This window comes from Ctenopharyngodon idella, chromosome 12 (assembly GCF_019924925.1).
Source record: "Ctenopharyngodon idella isolate HZGC_01 chromosome 12, HZGC01, whole genome shotgun sequence".
Classification (NCBI taxonomy): domain Eukaryota; kingdom Metazoa; phylum Chordata; class Actinopteri; order Cypriniformes; family Xenocyprididae; genus Ctenopharyngodon; species Ctenopharyngodon idella.
The window spans coordinates 26,726,459-26,749,642 of record NC_067231.1 but is presented as its reverse complement, the minus strand read 5'-3'; the positions used below and the strand labels follow the sequence as shown (position 1 = coordinate 26,749,642).

The following is a 23,184-nucleotide window of genomic DNA, read 5'->3' as shown; positions in this document are numbered from 1 at the left end:
GATCTTCTGGGACTTGGAGCGAGATTTCTATGTTCTTCTGCAATTTACATGTTAAATTCTGTAAGCCCTAGGTAGTTCAGGCGTTTGTGCGGGAACAGTGGGCGGTGTAATTTTCAAACGTTCAATGAATAATTTCATCTCAATTAGAAAATCAGGGCAACACAAATCTGCCCTTTAGCCCAAAACTACTGTTTCCACTTTCTGTTTGCGTCAAACCCCGTCTGACGCCAACATGTGCAATACAGGAAGTGCATTAGCAGTTAATTAAATGGTGACAATGCACAAGAAAAAAACTGATACATTGCATAAAGTTTCCTGTTGTTTTTTAAACTTGAAGGAATAGTTCACCAATAAATGAACTATTTGTCATCATGTACTCATCTGCATGTTGTTTTAAACCTGCATGATGTTAGTTTTTCAAAGAAACACAAAGAGGATGTTGAAGAATTTTCAGCAGTATGTGAATCATGTGTTATATTTCTTTTAAAGAAAGTCATGCTATATATTTGTGAGGAACAGACCACAATTGAAGTCTTCACTGATAATCTTCACCTCTTTCTTTTAGATAAGAAATCATTTGGTTATGAGAAACTAAAGAACCAATAACATTTGATGCTATTTACGTCAAGCCTACGTTTAAACATGATGATCCTTTTCATGTTTGTTTCTTTAAAGTATAAAATGTGTTTTTGAGGTTTAGTGCTAGATGAACTGATCTGCACCACCTATATAACCATCATACAGTTACTGTTTTTACAGTAACTAATCTAAAGATGAGTGGTTAAGAAGGCTGTTTTAATCTCTCGCTCATCTTGATTAATAATTCAACAGGTTCTCTCTCTACTGGACTCATTAAGGCCAAACGCTGCAAGTATCTAAACAGAGCAGATGGCTGGAAATTCAGTAAGTGAGCATGAATCTTGACTTCACATTGGGTGGATTTATTAAAAAAGAGAGGCTTTTTAAACTCACAAAGCCTAAGAAAATGTTGGCCTTACTGTAGCTGAGCTGAAGCAACTTCTTATACCCTTATGTTCAGTCAGACTTCAGGAGGAAATTTAATTATTGATCAATTTATTTATTGATTGTTGTTTGTTTTGTTTTTGAGAGCTTTTAGATTACAAGGTTTCACCTCTTAACCTGGAACAAGTGGACCAAATTTGTGCCAGTTTGTGATATACAGTAGTGATAACAGAAAAAGCTTGTAAAATGGCCACTGTGGGCCTGGAACTTGATTTACAGACCAAAAACATGCGCAAGTCTGTTAGTCACGACCACCAAGGCAAGAACTTAGTAAGTAGGCTTCATAATTTTTTTTTTTTTTTTTTTTTTTTTTTACAAAACATATAATAAACATCTAAAAAAGATTTTTCATTTGAACATTTTCTTATTCATACATTTAAAGGGGTGCTTCACTGTTGGCAACATGGGTTTTCAATAAAACTTGGCTGCCTAGAAAGGTGCAACAGAATTGAAATCTGTGCTACCTGACTAGAGAAAACAGAGAACAATCTTCCGTTTTGCCAAATAGGTAGAAAAACTTCAACACCCATAATGCACTGGGCATGTTACCTTCCAAGCCCACTCCCACCAGTCTGCTTTGGATACACTTACCAGAGTCTGCCTTGCTTTAGTGGGAAATACTTCTTAGCAAACTTTTAGTCTCAGTGGTGTTGACTTTTATTGTTCCTGGGTGCAAGAATTCAAAGAGTAAACGTTTAGCAGGTGTGAGTTACTTTCGGTTTCCAGTGAAGGATCCAGTGCATTATAGGCAGCAGCTAAAGGCTGCAAAGAATTGTAAATACCAAAGACTAGGCTATAGTTATAGAAAGATGGTTCACTCCTATTACTTATGAATGGGAGAAACTGCAATGTGCAATATGGCTGAATACATCCCACCTTCTAAGTAAAAGAGCCAATCGCTGATTGGTAAAGTTGTTGCACTGCAGATAGAAAAATAAGCCTGAAAAATAAGCTTTTTAACATTATTTGAGCATAATAAACAACATTTATGGGACAGTTCTTGATTTTGTTGCTGATTTGAAATATGTTATTTAATTGTGAGTTTGGCAAGCAGTTTTTGAGATTTCAGGATTCCCCCATTCAAATAGATAGAACTTGTTCAAGTCCTGGGAAGTTCGTATTTACCAGGTGGGAAGTTACGACGTCAGGTACGTTCAAGCAAAGACTAGGGACTTTGGTTCAAGTCACTTTCGTCAGAGCAAGATGGTGATGTACCTTCTCTTCATTAACTACACAAAAATGCAGGTTTTTGAAATCTACTTCTATAAAATGAAGAACAAAGAATGTGCATCAGGTGTGTTTAATTAATTTATGAAGCCACTGTAAACTTTATTGTTACATATTATATTGTTATATTACAATGCTATTATTTTTTTTTGTGCAGGGAATTAGCTTATTTGGTTGTAAATGAAGTCTGACAATGTCACTGCTAAATATTGTGTTATTCCGCCATGTTTCTCAATGACACGCCCCCAACTCGTAAAGATCGAGGCTTAAAGAAAATCCCGAGCTTCCCACTAGTATTTACGACTTTGTTGTGGCGTTCATGTGCATTAAACTCGTAAATCTTTTAGACATGACTGGAACGCACCATTGGTCTTGGCCGAAATAGGCAAAGGCGTTGCAAATATGGCCGCCGAGTGAACAGACTTTCCTTGAAAGGGACTTTGGTAAATAAGGAGAGAAGGCCGCGACAGGAAATCTGTTGTTTGTAGTCAACATTTCAAACGGGATGACCACGAACACAGTGTTTTAGGCCACAACAGAGGGGAAGTTGAAAGAAACGGCCGTTCTGTCAGTTCAGCCCAACCCCCGAACCAAAACGCCATCGCGAACAGGTAAGAAAGCTGTTGACATAGTGTGCCATTTTTTTTTTTTTACCATAATTCTGTTTAAAGAGTAGACAAAGTACGATACAATTTTCAGTGATAAACCTAAACGTACAATAACTGTTCTTTTAACTGTCCGTGGACGCGGATACAAATATGCGGAAGTATAATCTGTAAATCTCAAGAAAGCCCTGGAGCTGTCAAAAGTCGTTTTGACAAATAAACGTAAATTTCTAGGTCCAGGTAACATGGAGAACGAGTAAACATTGTTCATTTACATACTACAGACATTGTAACAATACAAAGCTCGCTAAAAATCCAAGAGAGTATTGCAAACAAGCAAATACGTGCATATCAAATAACGTTAGATGGCTGAACAGAAGTCACAGACATAGACTTTTAGTCCATGATCTGGTTGAACTGCAATTAAACATTAAATGTGTCCATTCATGCCTAATTGTGTTAATTATGCCAATATGGGCATCTCATTGTACGAACTTCTGAATGTATTCAGTTTGTCAGGGCGTTTGTTTGCTGTTCTAAAGAAGATGAAGAATAAAAACAAGAAGAAAGAAATGCAATCAATTTAATTGCATCAGAGCCTCATGTTTTTATTGATTGTAGGAAAATGGCTTGCAAGTGAGGAGTGACTACAGCTTGATAAGTGGCAAACCATTATTTTCCAGGCCGCCTTTGAGGCAAAGATGCTTCATCTTATCATGGGCCTGGCTCAGGGCCGCCGAAATGTGACACGGTGCTCATTCTGAGGTCAGTGCTAATGTTTTCTTCATTGGGTGATCATTTGCAGTGTGATGGTTATGTAATTATGTGCGCTTAATTCATTAATTTGTTTAGTTTGTAATGGAATTTGACATTTCACCTCGAAATCCAAAAAAAAAAAGGAAATTATATTTTGCTTGTTTCAGGACCAATATGTTTTATGCGTTTTCACAACATACATACAATTTTCTCATTACTGTTATTTGTTTTTATATTTATATACTTTGATTTTTGTCTCATTACATTCTTGTCACTGTAATTCATGTCACTTTTTTATCATAATATATAAATACTTCACAGTTTAAATAATATATGTATGTTATATATTTATATATATATATATATATATATATATATATATATATAGTGAGTGAGAGAGTCAAAATGTATAGAGTCAATTCAAAAAGTCCCCAAAAATTTGATTTTTAATGCAAAATATAATTTTTTATTTATTTTTGTTTGATTGTGGGGTGAAATACGACTCAGGCATGTTGTTGACAAGTATCATGAAATTCATTCAGGAACGCGGTCGTCCTCTTTGCCATACAAATGATTCCTCATTGGCAAACATCAGCTATGAAAAACTGTTAACAACGGGCCAGACAGATCCGCACGCCTAAATTTTCCTCCCAACACTGCAAATCCATCCAAACAAAGCAGAAGATCAGGCTAATCTATGTGCTGGGATATTTTTGCCTCCTTCTCCAGAAAATGTGCAATTTGGTCAGGCACGAAAAAGAGAGGCAGAGAGAGAGAGGGGGGAAAAAAATTGAGCAGACCCTTCCAAGCAATAAATCATTGGATTGCTCGTGACACTCATACAATACGGATATAGTGTTAACTGCAAGAGTGAGACAGGGCTCCTTGGCCCTCTGGGGTGACCTTGCCTGGCTGCCGTAATCTATCATTCTGACACCGGACACACTGGTTTTGTTTAATATTACACTATTGGCATATACAGTAAACACAATGCAAAGAAAATTTAGACACAGACATGAGGTGAGACAAGAGGAGGTACATGTGTACACACAAGGAGAGAACCATTGTGTTGTCAAGCCCATGCTAACTTTATTTTACAGGGTTTCGAGGTGCGCTTTTATACGTTTTATTCGGCTGCCGTTCTGTTTTATTGGTTTATGTTGTATTTGATGGCTTATTCTGTTGCAGAAAGAGGGCAAAAAGTGGTTGTAATGTAAATCAAATGCGTAATGCACGTCTTTGTGAATGTTTGGCGGAGAAACGCGTCACATTTGCAGTGTCCTAAATGAAATCTCACCAATTTAAGGGGAAGAAACGGGGCGGTTCAAGTTCACCAGTCTGGTCTGACACTCGGGGTCCATAAATAATGTATTTTGGGGTGACCATTCATTCTTCTTTATGTCACATACGCACAGAAATAAATTATTGTTATTCACAATTTGACAGTCGCACACAATCCGCCCAATCGGTGCATGAGCCAGTTTGAAGAAATGTGGGTTTGAATAAACACACTGTAAAAATAAAAATAAAAATAATAATACAATTTTTTTTTTAATATATATATATACATTAACTGAAATAATATTAATATACTAAACGACTAAAATCTGCTTTTTATCTTTATAATATACTGACAACCACCTTAAAAGCACAGGTAGAAAGACCAATAATTAATCAAAGCTAATCACAAGTAGCTTTTCCACAAGCTGAGGTAAGTACAAATATACAGAAGGAGCAAAGAGTGTCATACACACAATTACTAAACATCATGACAACACACAACACTAAAATAATGCAATAAACATTAACAACATAATATGTAACATAAAACCCTAATGTACATAACTGATAAGGGTAACACTTTACAATAAGGTTCATTAGTTAACATTAGTTAACAAACTAAAAATAAACTGCACTTCTACAGCATTTATTAATCTTTGTTAATGTTGATTTTAACATTTACCAATACATTTTTAAAATGAAGAGTTGTATTTGTTAACATTAGTTAATGCACTGTGTGTGAACTAACATGAACAAACAATGAACTGTTGAACCATTAACAAAGATTAACATACAGTAACAAATGTATTGCTCATGGTTAGTTCATGTTAGTCAATACATTAACTAATGTTAGCATATGAACCTTATTGTAAAGTGTTAACCTGATAAGAAATAACTAAGAAGCTATTTCACTGAACAGCCATCAGATGTGAGCTGATGATGACTTGTTCTTTTTCATTCCCAAAAGCTGTACATTTAACAGTATTGTACTGTAGAATTACACAGAACATTTCATTAGCGTTATTACAGCTTTTCATCATATAGAGTAAAGAAACTTACTGTTAACCAATTTTACTGTAGCATTTTAACAGTCTTTAATCATTTACAGTGCAGATTTGATTAATAAAACTCATCTTTTTCACAAAGTTAACAGTTATAGTCTTTCAAATGAAATAATGTTGGTTTCCCAAAAGAGAGACTCATTAATTTGTCTTAATTTGGCTTTATTTTGCATCCTAAACCAGTTAAAGTGTTAGTTCACCTAAAAATGAAAATTACATCAATTACTCACCCTCATGTCGTTCCACACCCGTAAGAACTTCGTTCATCTTCGGAACACAAATTAAGATATTTTTGATTAAATCTGATGGCTCAGTGAGGCCTGTATTGCCAGCAAGATATTTAACACTTTCAGATGCCCAGAAAGCTACTAAAAACATATTTGAAACAGTTCATGTGACTACAGTGGTTCTACCTTAATATTATAAAGCGACGAGAATACTTTTGTGCACCAAAAAAAAAAAAAAAATAATGACTTTTCAACAATATCTAATGATGGCCAATTTCAAAACACTGCTCCGAAGCTTTACAAATCTTTTGTTTTCTTTTGGAGCGCCAAAGTCACGTGATTTCAGTAAACGAGGCTTTGTTACGTCATAAGTGTTTCAAAATGTCAATAGTTCACATGACTTTGGCAGTTTGATACTCGATCCAAACCACTGATTCGAAACAAAAGATTCATAAAGCGTTTTTTTGATTAAAGATTATGAGGGCACATGAATTAAAAAATAATAATAATAATGATGATATGCATGGATAAATCATAATAAATAGGACTACTGGAATATTCCATAAAAAAAACAATAATTGTTCATTTTGATTTTATGATGACTTTAACATTTTCTTGTTTTTAAAAAGGGAACTTACTGCTCAAACTACCTTCCTTTTCTGTTTACCTACTTCCAACAAGCTCATAACACAAGCACGTGCATCTATATGTGTGTGTGCACGCTTGTGTACGAGATGATAAAGCGAGTGCGCTCTCCTCTCAGCGAGGGGCTCAGGTACGGTCCTCAGAGAACACGGCGGATAAAGACGACGTTCACGCTAGCGAGCCGGCTCCGCCACCGTGACACAAACACATCCGAGCAAGATTTCGAGGTGTGACTCAACACCCAAAACAGCCTCTTTTATCCAAACGAGAGCGGGCGGCTCCGGCACCAGCCGCACAGAGGCTGAGGTGTGATTTTCCCATGTAAATGGAGGTCAGCGGCATCTTTAGAATCTGCGGCCGCTGTGTCTTGGCTGTTTTTGTTTTGTGTGATTATGTACTACCCGCTGGAAAGTTGCTTATTTCTGTGTGTAAATTGGATGTAGTATTTTGCAGAATGGCGCCCCAGGCATAGTGTGAGGTATTGATTGAGTTGGATGTAAGAAGAGACACAAGAGGATTCTGGGAAGTGAAAAGTCTTAAAAAAAAAAAAAAAAAAAAAAAAACTGAAAACAGAGCAACTATAGGCGCGTTTTACGTGTTAGGACGAAAAAAATCCTCCTGGAGTTGTGAAGAAAGCAACTAAACAAACAGAATCTGTGCATGGTGACAGGTGATGTACCTTGTCAGAAAGATGCAGAGAACGAAAGAGGGAAGGAAAACAAAAACACTTATGAATTTTTTTCAAGATTATAGGTCTTTTCTTATCTGTTTGAGATACTTGTACGTGCACACTAGAGAACGATTCCTTTTTTGTTAAAAAACAAAACAATTTAAGCAATATTTTTGTCATTACTGGTGCTGATAACGGTTCTTGAATATCTGCATTCTTCCTGCTCTAGCTTGTGCTAAAATGCAATAATAGTGTTTCCTTAGTCTCCAACTCAGATGTCACTGACACATTAACTGACCGTCTGAAAAAATGCTGGAATCAAACTTTGATCTGTTAAGCTCTAACCTGATTGGCTGACTTCCAAGATAAAGGACAGACAGATGTTTTTTGTTTGTTTTTTATCAGTCCACATTATTAAAAAAGTTTTGTTTGCCATGTTATTTACATAAAATCTTTGAAAACTGAATTTAAGATGTTTAGTTACTAGATATTAACTCTATATTTATAATATCTAGTGATGGGCAATTTCAAAACACTGCTTCATGAACTTTCAAAGCTTTACGAATCTTTTGTTTTGAATCAGTGGTTTGGAGCGTGTATCAAACTGCCAAAGTCACGTGATTTCAGTAAACGAGGCTTCGTTACATCATAAGTGTTTAGAAATTTCAATGGTTCACCACTGGGGGCGTGACTTTGGCAGTTTGATACACGCTCCGAACCACTGATTCGAAACAAAAGATTCGTAAAGCTTTGAAGCTTCATGAAACAGTGTTTTGAAATTTTGTTTTGTTGGCACACAAAAAGTATTCTCGTCGCTCCATAACATTAAAGTTGAACCACTTTAGTCACGTGAACTGTTTTAAATATGTCTTTAATAGCTTTCTGGGAATCTGAAAGTGTAAATTATCTTGCTGGCAATGGAGGCCTCACTGAGCCATCGGATTTTATCAAAAATATCTTAATTTTTGTTCCGAAGATGAACGAAGGTCTTACAGGTGTGGAACGACATGAGGATGAGTAATTAATGACAGAATTTTCATTTTTGGGTGAACTAACCCTTTAAAGGCACAATATGTAAGATCTTTGGATTAAAATATCCAAAAACCACTAGAACAATGTTATACATTTTGTTGTCTTGTGTACTTACATTATCCCAAATGTTTCCAAGAATGTTTAAATCCATAGAAATAAGCAATTTTACCCAGGACACAGACCGTGTCCATGCGTCGCCTATCAATGACATCATACTCATGTTACCCTCTTCTTCTGGTTTTATTTTGTAGAAACACCAAAGACGGAAACACCAAAGATGCTTTAATATATCATGTGTTTTATTAGACAGGTGAGCAACTGTTTGAATACATTCATTGACAGAAAACTATAGCTCAACAAGCTATAAGTCTTAAATCTCGTTTTCTTGATTTACCGTGAGTACCATGTTTTACCATGCCTAATATCGATCTAGCTTTCTGCAGTGTGCCACAAGTGTCTCATAGTAGCTGCCGAGTGAACGCAGAGCAGCACTATAACTTTCAACATACAAATGTATCTAATATGACCGGAAGAAGTGCAAGCGGCGACTGCAGCATAATAAAAGTTCCGCTTCTCTTTAGACGTGTGTCGCTCTTATTAGCAATCACTCCAGCGGCATCATTCAGCTCTCACAACACTCGGCCCTGCTTTGCTTTATACTACAGTAACGTTAAAAAACAAGGCATCATTAAGCTACGGCTTTGTTTTGAATAAGCGACCTCTAGGGGCGAAAATGTACATATTGTGCTTTTAATTTTAATTAAATAATTTCATTCATTCATTCAATAGTCTAGTATTTTAGTCAAACTATAAGTAAACCCAACACTAAACAGTTTTTTTGATGACCAGCCTAAATCTTCTTTTATAAGTGACCCATTTCCAATATCTGCATTTACACTAGACACTTACAACCCAACAACCCAAGGTAGACTTACTGACCCAGAAAAGGCCGAAAAGAAAGTAAAAACGGCGTGATTTGCAATTTGCAAAAATGCCGGTACTCTTAAGAAGAAGGGAGTGCGCGGCGGGCTTCCGTACTTGCAACATGTTGGAAGTGCCTGTACGCAAGGAAAACTGGCTAAAGGTAAAAATAGAGAAGTGCTGGTCCTGATTCTGCTGTGTCACCCACTGATTAACTGAGTGGCTCAGTGAATCGGATTCTTTTTCTTATTCACTGAATCCAAGTCAATACTTTTCTCATGTCTGACACAAAATTAGCAGGGAACTGTTATGGGTACTTGACATTTGTTTGTTTGACTTGGTGTTCATACGCTGACCTTGTTAAAGATTCACGTACAGGATGGAGTTTTGCTGTAATAAATGTTAAATTTAAAAAAAAGCATGCATATAAAACCATAAAATATTGGTTGGAAGAAATGCTTCCTTCCTTACAAAAAAATGTAATTTAAGGAATCAGAACCAGAATCAATACTTTCCAATACGATTCCCACCCCATCCCTGATGTGCATGCAATGCACACAGAACAGATTAATTAGATTTATAGCTTCTTAAACTGTTCAAGATAAAACTGTTATAAGTCTGTATTGTGCTGACCAAAAAAGTCCCGTGTTGAGTTGCTCCATATTGCGTCTGGTTCTTGAGAGGGCATCACTTTGCATTGGCGTAAGTGCTGTTGACAACCCGATTGAATAAAAATCTTGCATCCGTGTGCACATTTTCAAACAAATGTTTATTTTGTCTCAATTGTTCCTGCTCGTACTCTCTCTCGCTCTGTTGTGCAAAGACGTATTGATTCGCCCGTGAATCTATAACACCAATGAACTTGATGGAGTTCCTGACAAGCACAAGTGCAGCTAGGCACAGACGCATTTGTGGCTATGTTATTTCTCTCGTGAGGAAACGAGCAAGTCACAAAATCCAATATATACGCAGACGGTCCTCGCCATGTTCGCCGTAACGCTGTAAAACTTCAGTATGGTAGTTTAACTCTGCAGAGCTGGTGAGGAACATGATGAAATATGCATGAAACTGATGTTGTGGAAGTGACACCTAAATGACTTTGAGAAAAAAAACTTTACCGAGTTTACCCTTTACCTACCTTTTTTTTTTTTTTTGGAGGGGTTGGTGGGAAGCAGACTTTGTTATGTGTCAAGGTAGTCAAAAGAAAGAGATGATTTTGAAAATGAAGACCTCCTCTGGAGAGAAGACATTACTCTACCCCACCTTCATAGTGTCCTTAATACGGCAGGTTTGCCTCTCAAAGACGGCACTACAAACGGACGCTGCTAACTTCACAGGCCACTCATAATTGTGAGAATTCAAACAAATCTGTGTGTCAGGCAAGCAGATGGAACTTCAATGGAAGAGCTCAATCGCATGACTGTTACCTTGAGTCAAGCGCCTTTTTTACTCCGAAAAATATGGAAAAGACTATTGATCAGGGCTGCTCACCCAACCACCTGGGGTATAAACCAGTGTGTGCTTGTGTGAGACGGTTCAGGATAATCTGCATCACTGATGTCTGGATTTCCCACCATGCAGTGCACATACATCATTGTAGTTCAATGACAGAGGTTAATGATGGTTTGGTCAGACATGTCTTCCCTTTTTTTTAGGGTCATTTTATAACTCTCTTAATATACTGACTGTAAAGGCTGACAGTTAAATGTTAATTTACTACAATTTTGTAAAAATAAAAATAAAAACTTTTGTAATTTATATTAAGGAATTTGTATAGTAATAAATTGCAGTTCCTTTCCGTTACCGTAGACTTTTGTATCGGTAATGTTAATGTTTAAATACATATTTACTGTGTCAGTAAGCTTTATTTATTTTTTTATTTTTTAAATAAGTCTCTTATGCTCACCAAGGCGCCATTTATTTGATCAAAAATACAGTAAAAACTGTAATATTGTGAAATATTATTACAATTAAAATTAACTGTTTTCTATTTGATTATATTTTAAAATGTAATTTATTCCTGTGATCAAAGCTGAATTTTCAGCATCATTACTCCAGTCTTCAGTGTCACATGATCCTTCAGAAATCATTCTAATATGCTGATTTGTTGCTTAAGAAACATTTCTTATTATTATCAATGTTGAAAACAGTTGAAAAAAAAAGAACAGCATTTATTTGAAATATAAATATTTTGTCACATTATAAAAGTCTTTACTGTCACTTTTGATCAATTTAATGCATCCTTGCTCAATAAAATATTAAAATTAATTTATTTTAAATACTTTTTTTTTTTTTTGAGAAAAAAGTATTAATGACCCCAAATCTTTTATAATGTTTTATACCCATTTTATAATCCATTATAATCCATCAGGCAAGTTTTTATCATTTATATAGCACAAAATTGTCATTTTGAGCCATGTTGAGGTGGAGAACTCAAATGCTAACACATCATCCACAACAGGTGACATTCTGTGAAAAGCTAATATTATATCAATTGATAATTATCTGTTTATATGTTAATAGCAATTAGTTGTTCTCACAGAGCTTTCTCTCACCTTTTGACATTTGCACTTGTACAGTATCTTTATCCACACATCCTGACACAGTAGTTGTGCTTTCCGCTGTTGTATTCCTAGGTCAGCACATCAGAACTTCAGGCTTTCTTTCAATTACAACTAAGCTGACATTTGCCTACCCTTTATCGGGAGATCTTTAATCAATGCTGACTTGAGAGGAACAGGGAAAGTCTGCTTTGATTTAATATCTCCACCACGGTAAAGGTGAATGTGAAACATTTATGATAATCTGTAATGGAGGTAGAAGAGGCTTGATGAGACTTTCTTTCGGTGTCAGACAAACATCTTGTGGCCTTTGCGTTCCATGTATCACCCGTGTTCCATAATATGAATAGTTAAACTCAGCATATATGACATAACTCATCGTCAACAAGGGTAAAGATGAATAATTTCATTGCTATTTCTGACTTTAATCCTCTTATCTGCAACATTTAAGCTTCAAAAAGGTCACATGAGATATTTTTTGCAGGTTAATTTAAGCAGAATTTAAAGTGCAGATATCCATCCATCCATCCATCCATCTATCCATCCCCTGTCCCCATATACTTTGATGATATGGAAAAAAAGACAGTCATACAGGTTTTGGATGACATGCGGGTGGGTAAATGATGAATTTAAGATCTTTAATTCTCTTATCTGCACAATTTAAGCTTCAAAAAGGTCAAGTAAAATGTTTAACCAGATTTCAAAGTGCTAGTTAACTTAGCACACACTCACTGCAATATTACCGCAGCTGGTTTGCCCATCAACACTTTTTGATAATAATGGTTGTTACTGTCATCTCCCCTCAAAGGTAATCCACGACTCTCTCTCCATCTCTCTCTGAAGCGGTTACACAAACACAAATGCTGAATCGTAGGTAATAGGGCCACAAACAGAGATTCATATGTCATGCCAGTCAATTGCATTTGATCTGTGTGCGGTTTTATTACCCAGCAGCGGAGGTTTTATCCACCGTGAGACTGAGGAGTGGGTCATCCTCTGGTCACTTATTATTTTTCACACTTGACTGGATTTACAAGAAGTAAAGGGGTTACGTTACCAGGAGTGTTATGGCTTAATTCCGTTTATCACTCCGCAGGTTTGACACAATGTAGACATGTTTATTGTTGGCCTGGCATGGCTGAATTTGTCCAGCATAGTAAATAACTGCACATATTTCATGCCTTTGTTTCAGCATGACGGAGCTTGACGCTTGTATTTTGATTCATTGTGGAGGAAACTTAAAGCCAGGCCTTTTTCTTTGAGTCAACATGAAATCAAAATTGACCCTTTTAAGGATTTACCCGTGCATGTTATTCCAAAGGAAAACAAAGTTTTATTTTCATAATGAATAATCGTAAATGATTTTTCTTTTTGGTCCATTGGCTAACATCACCAATCACTCTTATTTTTCAACTCCTCCAACGACCTGCCGCTTTTCAATTACATATTTTACCATTATATATATATTCTGTTTCACTCCAAAATATAACACGTAACAGATGTAAAATAGGGTTGGATGCTGTTTCACAATGACTTGTGTAATGTGACGACAGACTTTTTAGGAAAATAAACCTGCAAATCGCTTTCTTATAGTTTTATAGTCTCTGCACACATTATGCTTGGATAGAAGAAAGTGTTTCAAAGTGCCCCTATTTTGCTATTTTAAAGGTTCCTAGTTTTGTTTTGGAGGTCTCCTACAATAGGTTTACATGCATCCAAGGTGAAAAAAAAAAAAAAAAACACTTTAATTTTCTCATAATATACGTATGTTGCACATCATCTCATTTCTCAAAGAGTCTGTAAACGGTTCGTTTGAAGATTCAGTCTCTCTAAACCCATCCTTCATCCTTCTTCAGCGCTTGTGTACACAGTTATTATGAACCGAAACAATGGCGTTGGTTTTTCCATATCAATTCCAGAGCGATTCCGTCCTCATCCTTTTGAAGTGCATGCAAAGTGAGTCTCGAAATGTCGACAACACAAACCAAACTCTTCCAGTCTCAGCTGCAACTACAGTGTTTGAGGGCGTTTCAAAGTACACGTTGTTCATGGGCAGCCAGTGAAGACCACAGGCTGGCATTATGCAAATTTTGGTACATTGTTACAAAGGTATGTAACAGGAAGTGAGATTTTCTCACAACTCGTTTTGGCAGTTCTGAATGGATTCTTTCTTTTAGGAGACAATAGCTTTATTTGTCATGCACTTTTGATCTTTAAAACTTTGCAGACCTTTTACATTCACAAACAGCTATATTGTACTGCAAGAAAGGTAATATTTGAAAAAGCATAATAGGGACACTTTAAAAAATTAAGTACACGTCACCTTTGAGGTTAAATGAACATCTTAAATTAATTTCTCATCAATTTTACTCAAATTAACATTGGTCTCTGAGGGTTGCTGGATACACCTGTTCAAATCATTCTCTGCGTTTGTCATGAAATATGTTTTAGATACAGCTGAACTTCTGAAATATATTAGTCAGTGGACACACACCAAATTCCTCTCATGTGGCTCTAATCCATCTTTGTAATTCAGAAAATATCTGCAGGAGTTTTTTTCCTCTGAGCTGCTGGGCTGAAATATGGGCCCGCTGATGTTGTTTTTGGACCTTGTTTTGGAAAGGATTGCACAAGACAGGTTACTCCTCCTTAAATAAGGTGTAAAAGTGTCACTTTATGAGAAATTTACACCGCTGGAGTTAGCCACGGCCCATTAAAGACTATTTAATGCTATGTAGAGCTATAGTCTTACATCATAACTGTAAAGACATACCTCAGCAAATAAAAAAAAAATAAAAATGGATTAAAGAGGAAGTTTAATATTTGCAGCCAAATCATAATGTGCTTCAAGAGATTGAATGAGAAATTAATGTGTATCCGGTGTGGCCCGTTGCAGTGTGAACAAACGACACTTTGATGCAGTTGTTGAAGAGACTCCTTTTTCATTGGTTTATATTTCGTCAGTGGTGCATTGATGGTTTTGACTTAATTTGTAATGTTTGGATAAAAACCTTACATTTGAGTATTATATACATCATTCTCCCTCTCTCTGTGGCTCCTGTCTCTAAAACTGAGCCAAATCAAAAGCGCAAAATCAGTCGATCAACCGTGAAAGTTACATTTTTTTTTTTTAGTCAATTTGTTTAATTGTTTAAAAAACTACCTTTTAAGAAGTAAAAAAAATGTGCCAACCTCAAAATCCCAAGACTGTTTGTTTACACAAAGTTGCGTGATTAAGCAATCAAGTGTATTATAAAAGTGTGACAAAACAGGGGGGTTGCGCATATTTTCCGTGAAATTGCCTCATTATTATGTTTTGCCAATATTGAAGTTATGTGTCGTTGACTGTTCATTAAATATAGCAGAAATGATCAACAGTCGGGCCCGGTCTCTCCTTGGGGCTCTGCTGACATCCTAATGATGTTGTTTTAATGACTGATCCCATTCTCTCAGGAATTTACCCTAATTTAAGAGCCATCTTTGGGATGATTAATATTTTATAGCTTTCAGAGAATCCAGGTAAAAAAAAAAATCAGAGTTTGTTCAGAGGTGGAAAAACTTGGTAACTCCTGTAAAATAAAACACTTTATACCATGTTCTTGTGAAGTATTCATTTTAAATTAAATTATTAGTATTTAATGTAAAAAATATATATATTGCACATAATTTGACCTTGCAGTTTTGTTTTTAGTGAAAGAAGTTAAATTAATACATAGACTAATTGTACAAAACAAACCTGGACTGTCCTTATTTGCACATGTCTGAAATATCTAATTTACATACAGTGATATTTAATTAAATTCAGTTAATTTTATTAATACCTTGACTTGGCAAAGGATAAACACACATGCCAACCGTATTATGAATCCTCATGTTTATTCATTCATGATTTATGCATGTGAGAGTCAGCAGGTCAAGTGTTAAACAAGTGACATGACAGGATCTTATAATAAAAGGCCTTTCTTGTATGTTGCTTATCTTGAGACACTTTTACATAGCGCATGTTACAAATATTGTCATTGAAACTGCAATAATAATAACAACACTGTCTAATTATAGGCTGTTTCACAACATGATTACATGACAACAGGATATTAGGTATGCCAACATGTTTTTTTTTTTATTCATTTAAGACCATGAATGTACAAGTAAATAGATTTTTAAAGGGGCTGCACTATATCAATATATGCTAAAAATGGATATTACTGTAAAATAATTTTAACTTGTACACCAGTTTGTAAAAGCAGTGCTACGCTTACAATTCATTTGTTTTTTAAAGGCATTGCCTTGCCATTCAGTCATTTTCACTTCAATACCAACTATACTTTTTTACATTTTGAACCAAATTGAGCAGTCAAATCACTCTTAAAGCGATAGTTCACCCAAAAATGAAATTTATCCTATGATTTACTCACCCTAAAGCCATCCTAGGTGTATATGGCTATCTTCCGTCAGACGAACACAATCAGAGATATATTTAAAAATATCCTGGCTCTTCGAAGTTTTATAATGGTAGTGAATGGGGGCGTGATTTTGAAGCCCAAAAAAATTAATCCATCCATCATGAAAAATAATCCATACAGCTCCAGGGAGTTAATAAAGGCCTTCTGAAGCGAAGCGATGGGTTTTTGTAAGAACAATATACATATTTAAAACTTATGTTGTACCATCACTTCACTTCAGAAGGCCTTTATTAACCCCCTGGAGCCTTATGGATTATATTTATGATGACTGGATGCACTTTTTTGGGGGCTACAAAATCGCACCCCCATTCACTGCCATTATTAAGCTTGGAAGAGCCAGGATATTTTTAAATATATCTCAGATTGTGTTCGTCTGAAAGAAGATAGTCATATACACCTAGGATGGCTTGAGGGTGAGTAAATCATGGGGTGATTTTCATTTTGGGGTGAACTATCCCTTTAAGAAATAAAATAGTAATAAATACTTTAAACAACAACTGTGCAGACAGAAATGAGTGTGATTCGATGTTGTACCAGAGCCCAGTGCATAAACATCCCCGTCAGCTTGCTGATGAACCAATCTAATTAAAAATAAGAGACAATGCCTGCGTCCGAAGGGGCTGCTGGAGATAAAGGCGGCAATGTATGCCAGCAGCCGTTTGGAACTGCGCGGTTAATGAGCTCAGAGTTACAGGAGCAGTGAGGTGAAGAGGAGCAAAGCGCGACAGAGACCGCCAAGATGCTCTTCAGGGGGGGAACAGAGCCGGGTAAGAGGGAAGGGGGCATTTTGGAGAGACAGGGGTCAGTTGTGGTAATAGAATCCTGCCCCGTGCAGGCCCCCTTGAGCAAAGACGATAGCGGTGAGGTGAACAACGCTCTTCAGAGGCGCTCCTCATACCGGTCAAGGCCACAAACCAGCAGGTTATGCATTTATTATTGCCATTAATGCACGCTAATGCGCCGCTGTTTATATTCATGAATACTCAGTTTTAATCCAGACAGGGTCAGCGCGAAATAAAACACACTTCACCTTTTCAATTTGAAAGTGAGTGTGTACAAGACGAGTATGTAGGAGGAAATTAAATTAAAGCTCATGCAGTCGAAATTTTCAGTTGTTGGCGGAGTCTGATTCCTTGATTTGTGAGCCTTCTTGTTTTTCATCTATCCAAAAGCACTATTCCAATGGGATTAGTGTTCTAAATGATGTTTGATTTACAATTATTAATATACTGTAGAACGTCTGTCATTTCATCTACTGGTTTAGATGGGATTGGGATCTCTAGTTAATGCAGAGGTGGGAGTGTCGGTTGTTCAGTTGTGGGTGTTGCAAAAGGTCATATGCTATGGATGTTTTCATTCGATTTATTTTATGTACTTATTTTCATTTTAATTTCAGTCATTTTTTTATGTTTGATATAATGCCAGCAGTAATAAATCCACAATGAAGGTGCACCAGGCAGTATGCGGACAAGAAAATTAGTTCTTAATAATATTAGTAATATTTTACGAAGGATATTTTATATACTTTTTGTGTCTTTTTATATACTTTTTAATTTAAGTTTAAATAGTCTTGCAGTGTGATTTTTTTTTTTTTTTTTTTTTTTTTTTTTTAATGTATAAATATTTCATATAACAAATCAACAGTTACATTTGATGTTTGATGCATTCACTCAAATAAGTTAAACTTTGGCTTAATTTTATGCTTATTAATTTTGAAAATCTCTGTTTTATGTGGAGGAAAACTATTGGAAGTATTACCACATAAACATTACAAATGTCATTGATAGAAGGAAGTAAAACAAAAATGTCTTATATTATTTTGGATTTCCAGTTAGCAACATTGTCATGAAAAAAAAAAAAAAAAGGTAATATAAAAATTGATGCCCATTCAGTTTTGAAAGCAGACCTGAATGAATTTATTTATTTATTTATTTATTTATTTATTTCAGAGTTGATGAGGACGATTTACAGATTTTACTTGGGGAAAAAATGTGAATAGATAATTTTGTGTTTATGGGCAGAAACTGTGTTCTTTACTGTCTGGCTAAATTATGGAAATATAAAAAAAGAAAAACATGAATGTCTTTTTTCAATGTGGACCTCAAAATGACCTGTCATGAACTGTTCAATCACACAAATAAAACTTTTCAGATTGTTTAGATGACATTGAGTATGATTTGGCACGGTGGATGCTTCACAAAGTAGCTGATTGTGATTTAAAATGGACTTTTTGTCCATGATGTACTGCGCCGCCTTCCTCTAGATACAAAATGGGAAGGGAAATTGCGTCCATATGTAAGTTTATGAAGGTGTATGCGAGTATACAGTGAGATGCAGGGGTCTGTAATCGTCTCTCTCTTCCTCATTACATTCTGCATATGTTCCTGGACGTCAGGCTGAAATTGATCGGTTTCCTCCTTTGAAAACGTGCGTGCCAACATCTCGGGTGATGAGACATAAACTACAATCTCGCCAAACAATAATGATACTTATCACTCACCGTCGCCCTGTCGAGCTTATGAGGAAATAAATATATATCTCTGTCCTGAGCCATTATTGGAACTCAGAAAACATAGATCTTTTTTTGTGGCTCTGATAATTCACTCCCGGCCCGGAGATGGATGACATGAAGAAGTCCATAAAAGATGTTACCTCTGGATTTCAGCCCCTGTGATTTATTTCATCGCCTCATCAAGATATTTTTTCTGGGAAAAAACAAAAAACAAAGCAAATCATTGCGGATCGCATTCTCTCTCTCTCTCTCTCTCTCTCTCACCACCACACTCCGTAAGTTTCCTGGGCTTCTGTATGTTAACAATACTCTTTATCTCTGTTTGGTCTAAAGGACTTAATGAGTCTCAGTAAGCACTGGGAGAGGGGAAAAAAATCTGTCTTACAGTAACTGACCTATGTGACCATACATGTCAGTTACCCACTTTAGCGGGATAATTACCCCAGCCATCAGATCGGCTCTCTCCACGAAAATGACCAGGCCTTTTTCACTAATTTCCCATCCAATTTAAATAAGACTGCTCCAGCAGTATAGGCTGTCTTCGAATGCACGTATTTTCCTTTTACTGCACACATGGTTATTTAATTCATCTGGTTGTTTGTGAAGTGTGACAAAGAAATGCTCATTGTAGGATCAAAATTAAGGGCCAGGGCTTTGTGTTTTAGTTGCAAGAGCTGCAATTATCCTGTGAATATTTGGCACAAATCAAAAAACATTTTTATTCGTAATTGTAACCTCTCTGCAGTTTATTAAAGGGGTCATATCATGAATATATATTGTTTTATTATTTTTCCCCGAGGCCCACTTATAATGTTTTTTTTTTTTTTTCCATCAGTCATTAAATTTTTAATGACTATTTTTCACCCTATCTCTTACACTTAAACAAGGCATTTTTTTGTGCTATTGTGTCTTAAAGTTAACATGAAACAGTATTTGCTACAGATTATATTTCTGTAATTGACATACTGATTTCTTTCTCAAGCTCTCATGCACACAGATATGCTACATTGAAAATATTCAACAAGAGCAAGGCATAATTTTAACAAACGAGAATTGATTGAATTGTGAAAAGTGGACTGTTAGTTGGAGCAATTGGTTTTATAATGCTGTGTGATGTTTTAAGGTGAAAGATTCTGTATAATTTCATGCTGTTTTATACTTTTATCTCAAAAGATTAAAGAGGATATACAGTATGTAGAATTCTGAAACCCTTGTTATTAGTGACACCGGTGGCCATTAAGTGAACTGCAGTCAGCAACTTATTGCTCGTGCTCGCACTCGTGCACACAAGAGACTGAACGTGATTCAGTGCCCTGATATACTCACGGAGAGGTTCTTTTTCATTCTTTGCTTGGAAGTAAAAAGAAGTACCTTTGCAGCGATATACTGTTACATATACTGAACATTCAGACGTGCGGAGAGTGACGTTTAGATGAATATGTACATATGTTCTGCACACTTTCATCTTAATAAGAAAATAAACACAACACACTTCACAGTTTACACTGCAACTACACTGTTACGACAGTTTGATTATAAAGCATATTTGAGACTTAATACTGATTTGGATATGTGAGACTATAGTTTGAATTGAACCCTTTCCTTTGCATGACACATTGACATTACAGTGCAGAATGGCTCTTTCTGCATTATCCTGAACTTTGTATAAGCATTTTTTTTTTATGTGTTGTAGAATGGAAGAGAGGTTCATGTGATCGCGCGTAACCGTCACATCCTTTTGATTTTCCCGGCATTTCCTGGCATTCCTTCGCATAAAAATCAGTCTACAGGCTTTCATAGACAACCTAGGAAGTCGAGGAAGGTCTCATTTTGTTACAAGCTGTTCACACATTGGCAATAAAAAAAGCATTTAATACATGAAAATTCTTAGATATAGCCCCTTTAAGGAACAAGTAGTTTTCTTGTGATTTGAACCCTAGTGCACGTAAACTATACTAAAGCCGCGTTTCCACCGAAATCACCCGGAACAATTTGTCCCAGGAACTTTTTCCCTCAGAACTGTTGCTGTCTGCGTTTCCATTCAGTACCGTGAAGATTAGTCCGGTGACGTTACATAGGACTGCGCAGGACTTTCCAGTTCCCGCTGGATTTCGTCCTCCACATATAAGCTTAATAAAAAAATGAACCTCATTGTCGGTCCATCAGTCGTATTTTTTAAACTCCATTGTTGATTCAAATAGCAAACAACTCTTACTGCACGCACCGCAACAGACTTTTAAAAATGGTGTTTGAAATAAAATGCTGCATGGAGTCAACCAATCAAAATGCTGAGTGAACTCATCCAATCAGCATGTTCAGCACCCAAGTCCCACCCCCGAAAGTTCCTGAACTAGCAGGGAGTTTCGGAGGGTGAAAATTTTACCGGGAACTTTATTTAGACCCTGGTCCCTGCAGTCAAAACACACCGAGTACCACCCCAAAGTCCCTAGTTCCTGGAGAAAGTTACTGCGGTGGAAATACAGCTTTAAATTCAAAAGCATAAACTGCATGTGACAGATAAGTAGGGTCCAGTTGCACAAAAACATCCCCTTTGCAAAGTTGCATTATACTCATTGCATGAATATATAAAGATTTACACACACACACTCAAAACAATCTGCTTAGTAAAATTATAGGCTGTTTACGATTGCCAATCAAAGTCGCAACCAATCAGAATTTAGAGTTGGAACGATCATTTTTAAGATGCTTTTTTAAGGTGAAAGATTGCATATTGCAATGAATTTTTTTTTATCTCAAAAGATTAAGGGAAAAGAAGTTTTCATGTGATTTCACCACTTTAAAGGTAAAATGTTCTGCACTGAAGACAGCAACTAAAGTTTAAGCACTTAAACTGAATACGACAAAGAAGCACAAAACCCCTTAATCTAAAAAAAACAAATGATCTTAACTTAGTTTTGTACAACTGGCTGCAGGCCCTACTGATTTGGCAGTACAAATGTGCTCTAACAAATAATGTACCGTCAGGCCCACAGAGAGAGAGTGTGAAGTGGTCCAGCGCTGTGCGCTCTAATACAGTGGGTCTCGGCAGCTGACCTCTCGGGTCTGACCCCGTCTTCTCTGTTTCCACAGGCCATTCCACAACTCTCCTGCCAACATTTAAGACTTCCTGTAAGACAGGCGGGCGGCAGGAAGTTGCACACACGCGTTGACCAGAGACGCTTCAGTCAAGAGCATGAAAGAACCACAAGCGTGCCGATCGTAAGTAATAAACAACGGCTTTCATCATGCCGTGTTTTTCTTTCTGCTCATCTCTCCCTGTGTTCAAATGCTTTGCAGTCACAGTGCTGAAGTTCTAGCGAGGAGTGAGCTGTATGTGTGTGTGTGTGTGTGTGTTATTGGAATGTGTGTGTGCTGGTGCGGATGGGGTGGCTGATGAATGAGGCAGTGTGGCAGATTCACAGTGCGGATCTTACTGCAGCTGTAGGGGAAACTAATGGCTAGCAGGGACCACCGAGGTCTCTGAGCTAATACCTGCTTCCTCCATCACAAAAACTCAAGCCCTGACACACACACACAAAAACAGGCATTTTTACAGCCTGCCAAATGAAAGCTTCACCTCACCGCCAATACACTCAATACAACCAATAAACCCCATACACCCCAACCAGCACACCCAGTACATTCACTCTCAGAAAGAAATGTGCAACCTTTAGCAGTACCCTCACACGTTCACATTTGTACTTTATACACCCCTAAAGGGTGCATATTAGTGCATACAGATTTATGAAATTCTGGATTAAATACAAGTTAAGTTTAATCCAATTTTTGCAGGATTTAAAATGTTTATAATTTTATAAAAGCACTTAAAAATTTCTTTTTCATTTAAAACCTGTGTATTTGAGTGGTAAAGTTGTTTAAATGATCATTTTTTACAGTCGTTTAGGTTTTAGGATTAATGATGTTGCATTGTCATGGCAATGAAGTTCTACAATTGGATTGAACTTCGCATTGAAATGTTAGTAAGCTTTTTTTTCCAGACTACAATCAAGTCAACATGCATAGTGTGTGTATTTTGGCTATACGTTTGAAACAGTGAGGATTTTAACTAGGGTTATTCTAGTTAATTAAAACTAAAACCATAAAAAAAAAAAAAATTGTTACTTGAAATAAACTATAAACGTTAACTGAAACAAAATAAAATATAAAAACATAAACTTATTTTATTTCAGCTAATTGTCA

General features: G+C 36.3%; 1 long non-coding RNA gene across 3 annotated transcripts in view; it reads left to right on the top strand.

The window, feature by feature from the left end:
- Positions 1-2,580: 2,580 nt before the first annotated feature.
- Positions 2,581-23,184, top strand: part of LOC127524219 (uncharacterized) — a 39,244-nt gene continuing 18,640 nt past the window's right edge. The window contains exons 1-4 of one of the 3 annotated variants that reach the window (XR_007933023.1): positions 2,581-2,861; positions 3,477-3,620; positions 8,779-8,837; positions 22,075-22,203. This is a non-coding gene — a long non-coding RNA (uncharacterized LOC127524219). The remainder of the gene's footprint in view (positions 2,862-3,476; positions 3,621-8,778; positions 8,838-22,074; positions 22,204-23,184) is intronic. The other 2 variants (XR_007933022.1, XR_007933021.1) reach the window with 2 other exon arrangements.